This window comes from Camelus bactrianus, chromosome 23 (assembly GCF_048773025.1).
Source record: "Camelus bactrianus isolate YW-2024 breed Bactrian camel chromosome 23, ASM4877302v1, whole genome shotgun sequence".
Lineage (NCBI taxonomy): Eukaryota > Metazoa > Chordata > Mammalia > Artiodactyla > Camelidae > Camelus > Camelus bactrianus.
Genome location: NC_133561.1, coordinates 40,660,569 through 40,669,551, shown reverse-complemented (window position 1 = coordinate 40,669,551; position 8,983 = coordinate 40,660,569). Strand labels below are relative to the sequence as shown.

Sequence of the window (8,983 nt, the reverse complement as noted above, 5' to 3'; positions counted from 1 at the left end):
CAGTGCTTAGAGGGAAGTTTATAGCGAGAGAATGAGGTCTACCTCAAAAAAGAGGAAAAACTGCAATAAACAATCAAACTTACCACCTAAAAGAATTAGAAAAAGAAGAGCAAAAAATAACAAAAGTAAGCAGAAGGAAGGAAATAATAAAGATCAGGGAGGAAATAAATAAAATAGAGATATTAGAAACATTTGAAAAAATCAAGCCAAGAGATGGTTTCTTGAAAGAGTAAACACAATTGACAAAATTATGCTCTATGATGGAAATTGACACAACAATGCAAACTGACTATATCTCAATAAAATAAAAATTAAAAAAGAAATATATTAACAAAAGAAAAAAGAAAAGGTAGTTTCTACTCACCAGACTGGAGGAGGGGACTGCACCCCATGCGGGGTCACACACCATGGGAAAGCCTGGGGTCAGGATTGGAGGAGCAGGGTGCTGTGGACAGGATCTGTCACAGGGTTTCTGCAGGAGGAGAGGGTGAGGCATGTGAGCAGGCTGAGGACTGGCCATTTGAGTAAGTTCATGGGCTCTAGGGTGGAGGGGCTCCCCCAAGTGTCTGGACTTGCCTCTTGGTGAGATGGGCAGGTGGACAGTGGCTCAGTGTGAGTCCAAGTCCAGTGGAGGAGGTAGTGCGTTAGATCTAGAAGGACTCCTTCTGGGGTGGGAGGGCCCACAAGGGAGGCAGGAGGCCAAGTCCAGGTGACTGAGAACAGGGTGTGTCCTGCATAGGCCTGCAGGGCAGACGAAAGCATCCAGTCTACAGAAGGTGGAAACACGGTCCATACAAGGGCTCAGCTCAAATGTCAGCCCCTCAGAGGAGCCTTCCCTGCCTGCACAGTCTACAGGGACAGCCTCCTCCACGCACATCTCCCCAGCAGACACCTTCTCCATTTCCTGCATAGCATTCAGGACCCGGGCCCCTGCTCCACGCCCAGCCATGGTTTCGCTGCCCTGAGGAAAAGCCCTCACAGGAGCCATCAAGCCCTGCAAGACCTGGGCCCCACCTCTCTGTCTCTTCTGCCACCACTGTCTCCACCTCGCCCTCTTCTCCTCCACTCCTGCACTCCTGACTTCCCCCAGCCTTGTGTGCTCTGCAGAGCACGTGTCCCTCCTAACATGCTGTGTGTGCTCACTGTGTCTCATCCACTGCATGCCTCCCACCCAGGTCAGTATCCAGTGCACAGTAGGGCTCAGTAAGTAGAGAATGAATGACTCTTACCATCACTGCTGGGAAGACTTTTGTCTGTGGCCTACAGTGATCACACACCCGTCACACATTCGCTGACGTCCTACTGTGTGTTGGGCGGGTTCCAGACACCGGGCACAGCAGGTAGTGAAGCAGGCAGGTCTCCATTCTCATGCAGCAGACAGCCTGGTGGGGGACACAGAAAAAATTAAGTAAAATATGCACAGTGTCCGGAAGTGATATGTTCCATGGAGAAAAATAAGGTCAGGGAGGAAAATTGAGCAGATTCCTGGAGGTGTTTAAGAAGCAGGCAGAGAGAGATCCTGGCTGAAAGAGCAGCCAGCGCAAAGGCCCTGAGGCCACAGTGGGATGCGCGTGGAGGGTCTTAGTTATCCGTGTGAGTTCTTAGTCCTGCCGTGAGTATGTATGTTGCTTTTATTTGTAAACAATTGATTTCACCTTTATAGCAAATTAACCTGCATCATCAATCTGCATAATTTAGCCAATTCTGTTTCAGGTGTTGTGGGCACAATGGCGGGCTAGTTACTTGGGTTGGTAAAGAATTACCAGCATCTGAGAAGGGTTTAGGAAAGTTTAATAGGGACACTGCTATAGGCAACATCAGGCCACACAGGCAAGAGGTGCCTACACGAGGGCCAAGGTTGAGTTTGTGGGGTCTGTTATTGGGGGGGTGCTGTGCACACAAGGAGGAGGGGGATGCATGATCAATTCTTGCACAGGTACCTGGTTGGTTGTGAGATCTGACAGGAGCTTCTCTGAACAACAGTCTTTACCACTTTAATAAGGGCAGGATGTGAGGCCTCTCTTCCTAGGGCAATGAGTTTTCATAGGGTAAACACACAGCAAGAGAAGATGTTTTATAGCTTGTGGAAATGCATGTGTGCAAAGGGTCCTGCAGTGGGGAGTGGGAGGTAAGGTGTCACTGGGCTCTAGGCACACAGAGAGCCCAGGTGTGAGGGTGTATGACTCTAAAGAGTGCCAGCTGGTTTCACACCAGGGACTTTATGTGGAAACAGGAGACTCTAGGTTGTCAGCACGTGTCTACTCAGTGAGCTCCCTAAGTCTAGCTCTGTCAGGCACCATGTGAAATGAACATGAAGGTCCCCACACTGAGGACCCCAATGAATTAACATCTTGACATCCTCAAGCCCCTTACCCTGCACCACCGCCCCACCTCATCTGGGTCTCAGTCTCTGACACTGACATCAGTGGCACCTTTGTTCCCCATATCCAGCTCCTCTGGACGTCTCTGTGATGAGATGTTCCATGTCAGCGAGCACCAAACTGAGCTCTGCCTTTACCCCATGAATGCTTCCTCCCTGTGAAGACCCTTGAGAAGGAGCCACCACTAGCAGGATCCTTCAGCCCTGAGTCTCAGCCTTCCCCACCCCTCTGATTTCCCCCAGCCCATGATCCCCTCTGGAGGTCCCTATTATCCTCTCCCTCCCACTTCAGTCGGGCTGCACACCAAATCCCTCTTCACAATCTCCCACAAGACAGGTCCAGGTCCACTTGGGGACACTGAGGTGACACAGGTGGGTGTTGCTGGGAATGAAGAGCAGGATCCTGGGGCAGAGGAGAGGAAAGGGCTCCCAATCCACCAGAACACAGGCTAAAGTGGGGGCAAGACACCCATAAACGGTGAGGCAGGCATCACACTGCAGCCCCGCCCTCTGTTCCCCCAGGGTGCCCTGTGTTTCCTGCTTTGGCCTGGGGGACTTCCCCCTTCACTCTCTGTTAGAGGGGTGCCCATTCATTCATTCACACCCTCATTCACCATGTACATGGGTCCTGCTCAGTGCCAGGCCTCAGCTGGATGACAGCTCATCCTTGGGGACACAGCTCAGATCTCACCTCTTCCATGAAGCACTTCTGGATTCCCACCCCTCCTGAAGTTCCTCTGGCCTCAGTTGGGACCACTAGGGCTGAGACCACACTCTGATTACCTCCCAAGTCTGTGATCTCTGTGAAAGCCCTGGGCTCAATGTGGAAAGAGACTGAGAAAAATGGGGCCAAAAGGGGCTAAGAAAAATGTTACTAGTTCTCTATTACAGAGAAGGGCACTGAGCAGAGAGAGGGCAGTGTCCAACCAAAGCCACAGAGGAGGGTCTCAGTGAGCCCTCCCATTGCCCTGTTACTAGTTCTCTGTTACAAATGAGGACACTGAGCCACAGAGAGGGAGCAGAGCCCTGCTATAGTCTTGACCCCACAGCCTGTGTCCTTTATGACTAGCTCCATGCTGCCAGCAGGGGTATGGGCCTTGGAATTGAGGTTGAAAGCAGCCTGACCCCCAGGACCCCTTCATACACAAAGTCAGTCTCAGGAAACACCCCTCAAAACCTACTCTACACCCCTGGGATTGGGACCTGATTGCTGTTCCTGGAAGCTGGCTGGGCTTCCCTGTGAATTGGCCCAGGAGGTGCTTGGGACAGCCACAGGGCCCCTGAGGCTCCCTGTCCCCAGATGAGCAGCTCTGGTCCCCTTGACTGTCCCTGGCAGAGGCCTGATGACATAAGGTGTTGGCCGGGTAGCCAGCTGTGGAGATGAGGAAATGGGAGCAACATGCAGGTATATGCAGAGGTCCAGGTATTCACTCAACAATCATTGATTCAGGCCTTGCAGTGTGGCTGGCCTGGGCCCAGGCCTGGGTGTCCAATAGTGAATACAGTCAACCCCTTGAGCCTTCTGGGAAAGCAGTGCTCAGAGAAACGGGCCCTCAGTGCCCCCATCCTGCTCCCCATGAACAATCACACTGAGATGAGGTTGCAGCCATGGGTCCTAGTGGAGGGTGAAGGGAGGAAGGAAACCCAGAGTGGGCACTGACCATGAGCCTGGACACTGGAACCAGATGGCCTGGGCTCTTTAATCTGTGGTGGTCACCTCCCCTGTTCTCTCTGTGCCTCAGTTACTTCTTCTGCAGAAATGGTTGATAACGCCTGTCCCTGCCCCACAGATTTTCATGAGGAGTCAGTGATCTCTTATGCGTGTAGGACAGTGCCTGTCTATGGGTCAGGATCCTGCTCACCTCACAATAGTCTGTCCCACTTTAAAGATGAGAAAGCCAAGGCTAAGGGGGTTATGAGACCAGCCTGGGCTAGCCCCCTTCTCATGCTCTGCTGTCCAGGTCTCCTGCTTTTACATCATCCCTCTGCCCCCATATCCACCCAGCAAAGTAGGTGCTGAGAATCTTAGCAAATCAGAGTATGAATGGAGGCACACCCTCTCCCCAACTTGGGCTCTTGGGGCAGTGGGCAGGATGGGGATATCGGGCTCCCCCAGACTGTCCAGGAGGCCCAGCATGTCTGTCACCTCATTTCCACTCAACACGGAGTAGGTGTGTGTCCACGGGCCAGAGGGCGATGGAGTAACCCAGGGTGGGTGGATGCTAGGTAGGTGTGGGAGGCACAGAGTGGCCTCTGGAAGACAGTGTCCAGGCAGCCAAGGTGTAGGGAATGAGGGTGCCCAGAAGGGGCAGAGGACAGAGTCCAGCCTGGACACCACCCCCTGCTGGACCCTGATCTGGGGTGAGAATTGGGACAAGCCAGGGTCCCGCTAGGACTCCTCATCCAGCAAAGAGGTGAGGAAAAGTTAAGGAGACAATGGAGGCTGACCCCACCGTGCTCCCTGTGTGAAGGTGCTGCTTCCAGGATCCTGGAGTTTCCTTAGACCTTTGTGAAGTGGCTGCTGTTTCCAGCCCCATGTGGGCAGAAGGACTGAGGCAGGGAGGACAGAGTGACTCAGGACAGAGCTAGGATTCATCCAAGAGTGTGTGCTGGGCCTCTCGCTGAGAGCAGCCTCTGGGCATCATGGACTCAGGAAGTGTCTTGTCCTCCCTCTTAAGGCTCCTGGCATGTTAGGCAGGAAATGTCCCAGTGCCCATACCTGGGCCTCTCTGGGTGATGCTGACATGTGGGATCATGATGGTCCTGGGAAAGGAGAGAGAATGTAGGCTGGGCGTCAGGTCTGCATCAGAACCTAATGATGCCGCTAATGTTGTGTGACCTGGAAACTCCCTGACCTCTCTGTGCCTGGCTTTCCAGCTCTGACTCAGAGGACTGCTGTGCTTGGCACACAGTAGGACCTCAATCAGAGGAAAAAGCCAGCCCTTCCCCAGGAACCTCTCCTCTTACATGCCCAAACCTAAGCCCATGTGCCACACATCACCAGAGCTGATACTTGACAAACAGGGCAAGTGAAATCTATCAACCCCTCCCTCCTGCCTGAGGCCCTTCCCTCCTCAGTTAGTGGCTCAGAGCAGGCCTCTGCATCCCAGAAGCCTGAACTGAGCCTTGTGACCTGGAGGAGTCCCTGTTCCACACAACTTTTTTTCCAGGTGCTTCCAACAAGACACAAAAACACCTGGTCAGTCTCTTAGCTGCAAGGTCCTCCCTTTGCAAATTCCCCCATCACATCCGGGCTAGAAGATGTGAGTTCCAGGGCACATGACCATCCAAATGATGACTTCAGGGAAACATCCCTGCCCACACTGCACTCTTCAGAGCCCACCTTCTAAAAGAAGGGGTAGTGACCCACGGTTGTGCACAGTTTTATCACAACACAGCCCTCACCCACCCACCATTGGAAACATGTGAGAAGCAGAGATTCCCAAGTGCCTGGACCCCTGTCATCCAGAAAGCAGAGGTTAGGGTAACAGACAGAAGGGGAGAAAGTACTTTCATACTATGTATCTGATAAGGGGTTAACACCCAAAACATATAAATAACTCTTACAATTCAACAGCAAAAAAACAAGCAATCTGATTTAAAAAGTGGGCAGAGGAACTGAATAGACATTTTTCCAAAGAAGACACACAGATGTCTAACAGGTACATGAAAAGGTGCTCAACATCACTCACCATCAGGGAAATGCAAATCAAAACCACAATGAGATATCCCCTCACACCTGTCAGGGTGGGTGTCATCAAAATACAAGAGATAACAAGTGATGGTGGTGGTGTGAAGAAAAGGGAAACTTCTGCAATGTTGGTGGGAATGTAAATTGGTGCCATCACTCTGGAAAAGAGTAAGAAGACTCCCCCAAAATTTAAAATTAGAACTTCCGTATGATCCAGCAAGTCCACTGCTGGGAATATATCCAAAGGAAATGAAATCACTATGTCAATGAGACAACTGCACCCTCACGTTCACTGTATCATTATTTACAATAACCAAGATATGTAAACAACCTGTGTCCATCAACAGATGAATGGATACAGAAAACGTGACGCATATATATGTATATATAATGGAATCTTATTCAGACATTAAAAAAATGAAATCCTGCCATTTGTGACAACTTGGATGGACCTTCAGGGTATTATGCTAAGTGAAATAAATAAGACAGAGAAAGACAAATACCTATGATCTCATTTATATTTGGAATCTACAAAATAAACCGAAACCCATAGAAACAGAGATCAGGTTGGTGGTTGCCAGAGGTGAGTCAGGGGGTGATTGAAATTCGGGAAGATAATCAAAATGTACAAACTTCCAGTTAGAAGATAAACAAGTCCTGGGGACATAATGTACTGCAAGGTGACTGTAGTTAACAACACTGCGCTGTCCATTTGATAGTTGTTAAGAGAGTACCTCTTAAAATTTCTGATCACAAGGAAAATAGTGTGTGACTATGGGTGATGACAGACGTCAAGTAAACTTAATGCAGTGATCATTTCACAATATGCACATGTAACAAGTCATTATGCTGCACACCTAAAGCCAACAAAGTTATGTGACAATTGTATCTCAGGAATACTTATCCCAGGAAGCGGGGGTGCGAGCCTGGATTACCTACTTCAGGAGCTGCCTTTGCCCTCCAACAGCAGAGGGTGGTAGTTGTGACAGGGACTGTAGGTCCCTCAAAGCCTAGAATGTTTACTGTCTGGACCTTCACAGGGAGAGTGTGCAGACCCCGCCCTGGAAGACGGTGGTCATGGCAGCAACAACGGCCTTCCTGTGTGCAGGCTCAGCCCAGACAGCTCCTGTGCTCTGCTGTCACCGCATTTACTTCCCTCCACATCCTCAGAGGGAGAGGCTTCAATGTTCCGATTTTACACATGAGAAAACTGAGGCTCATTTGCTTTGAATTATTGACCAAGTGGTGGGGGAAGCTTTGAACTCCAGTGTTCTGATTTCAAAGCCACATCTCAGTCCTGATTTTTAGAAGGTGGAGGTCCAGGCACTGGGGACCCTCCACCTTCCCCACTTGTAGTCTTACTCTAGGGCTGCCATCCCCGAGGCGTCTGGGTGAACACATTTAATCCGCTTACTCTGCACCAGCTGAGCCCTTGGCTGCCAGTCTGTTGTCGCTGCCTGACACCAGCTGAGTTTTACAAGTGAACCATCACCCCCTGCCAGCCCACCTGCCCTGCTATGTGGGGCAGACCCCTCTTAGCCTGGTCATCCTAAACCCTTAGCTCACACATTTGCACAACTGCATCGAAAGGGCCCTACTCCCTGTGTGGAGGTATCGACAAGGGGAAGGGAGGGGAGTTTTGGGTGGCCCCTTACTCTGAAGGTGACACATGACAGGGACATGTTCATGTCCATAATGGCACTCAATTTGAAGCTAAGAACATGGTCACAGCGAGGGGTAAAAGCTGAGAGGCTACAAGGCTGCTGAGAAAGGGGCTTGACTATTGAATTGTAAATGTGTAATTTAATTTAACAATTAGCCCCCTGGGTGATAAGAATTTGCCCCGAAGGCCAGAATTGGCCACCTGACCCCTGGGAACCCCTCAATTCCAGGATGTAACCATCTGAGCATGGAGGGGGCTTAAATTGGGGTGCTGTCCTCTCAGTCATGGTGCACCTGCCCACGTATGTACCCATGAACTGCAGTTCTCACACATCAAGGCACCTCTCATGCCCTGCCAAGGAGGTCCAGGTCATAAGGAAGGGATGACAGACTGTGAGGTCACACGTGTGCCCCTGCAGTGGTGAATGTTGTATAGGGAAGAGCCACCCCGCACTCTCACCTCCAGGAGGGGTGCTGGAGGGAGCAGGACTCCTGAGCCCCTAGGCTTAGCAAGCATCCTGGCTGAGGGTGGGGAGGCTGTCCACTCTGAAGTTCTAGGTCAGATGGTAGATTGGGGTCCCACCCCCACAGCTCACCAGTGAGACCGTCTAGTCTGTTTTCTCTGTAAACTGGAACCCAGTCACCCTCACCCTCAGAAGTGGGGGCAGCCTGTGTAAATTACAACACAAAGCCCTGGGCTGTTTCAGGTGCCCGGGGGTGTCCAGCCCCCCTAGGCCGGGCAGGTGGGAGAGGAGATGTATGAGTTAGCAGGTGTGAGAGCAGAGCTGAGACTTGGCTGAGTGCATGCACTCTAATATCCAGGAACTGCGAGCTACCACTAGCAAATCTGTTCACTGAGGCCATGTGTACTCTCCCTTGTCATTTACAATCCCCTGTTTGAACAGAGGCCTCTGGAGTCTATTAGCCACATTGTTGCCTGTCACCACACTGTTGCAGTTCCAGGGTCTCCATTTAGCCAGCTTGAAGGAATAGTCAAACTTTTTCTTAAAACCAGTGACAGAAAACCAAAGTGGCTTAAAGAAGCAAACAGGGCAGGAGAGAATGACTTACCTAACTGAGACATCCACAGGGAGATAGCTTCAGGCAGGGCTGTACCTGGTGCTCAGTGACATCAGCAGAAGTCATCCTTCCCCACCTTTGGGCTCTGCCACTGGTGTCATCTTCACATGGCTCTGCCTTTATGAGAGCAAGATAGTCACCAACTGCCACAGGCTGACATCATCACCCCT

The 8,983-nt window shown here is 51.0% G+C and overlaps 1 long non-coding RNA gene across 1 annotated transcript; it reads right to left on the bottom strand.

Annotated features, from left to right (window-relative positions):
• Positions 1 to 362: 362 nt before the first annotated feature.
• LOC141574730 (uncharacterized) lies at positions 363 to 8,983 on the bottom strand. Its single transcript, XR_012501735.1, has 3 exons — positions 8,805 to 8,983; positions 1,230 to 1,382; positions 363 to 472 (listed from the first exon to the last, which is right to left on the bottom strand). It is a non-coding gene; the product is annotated as an uncharacterized LOC141574730 (long non-coding RNA).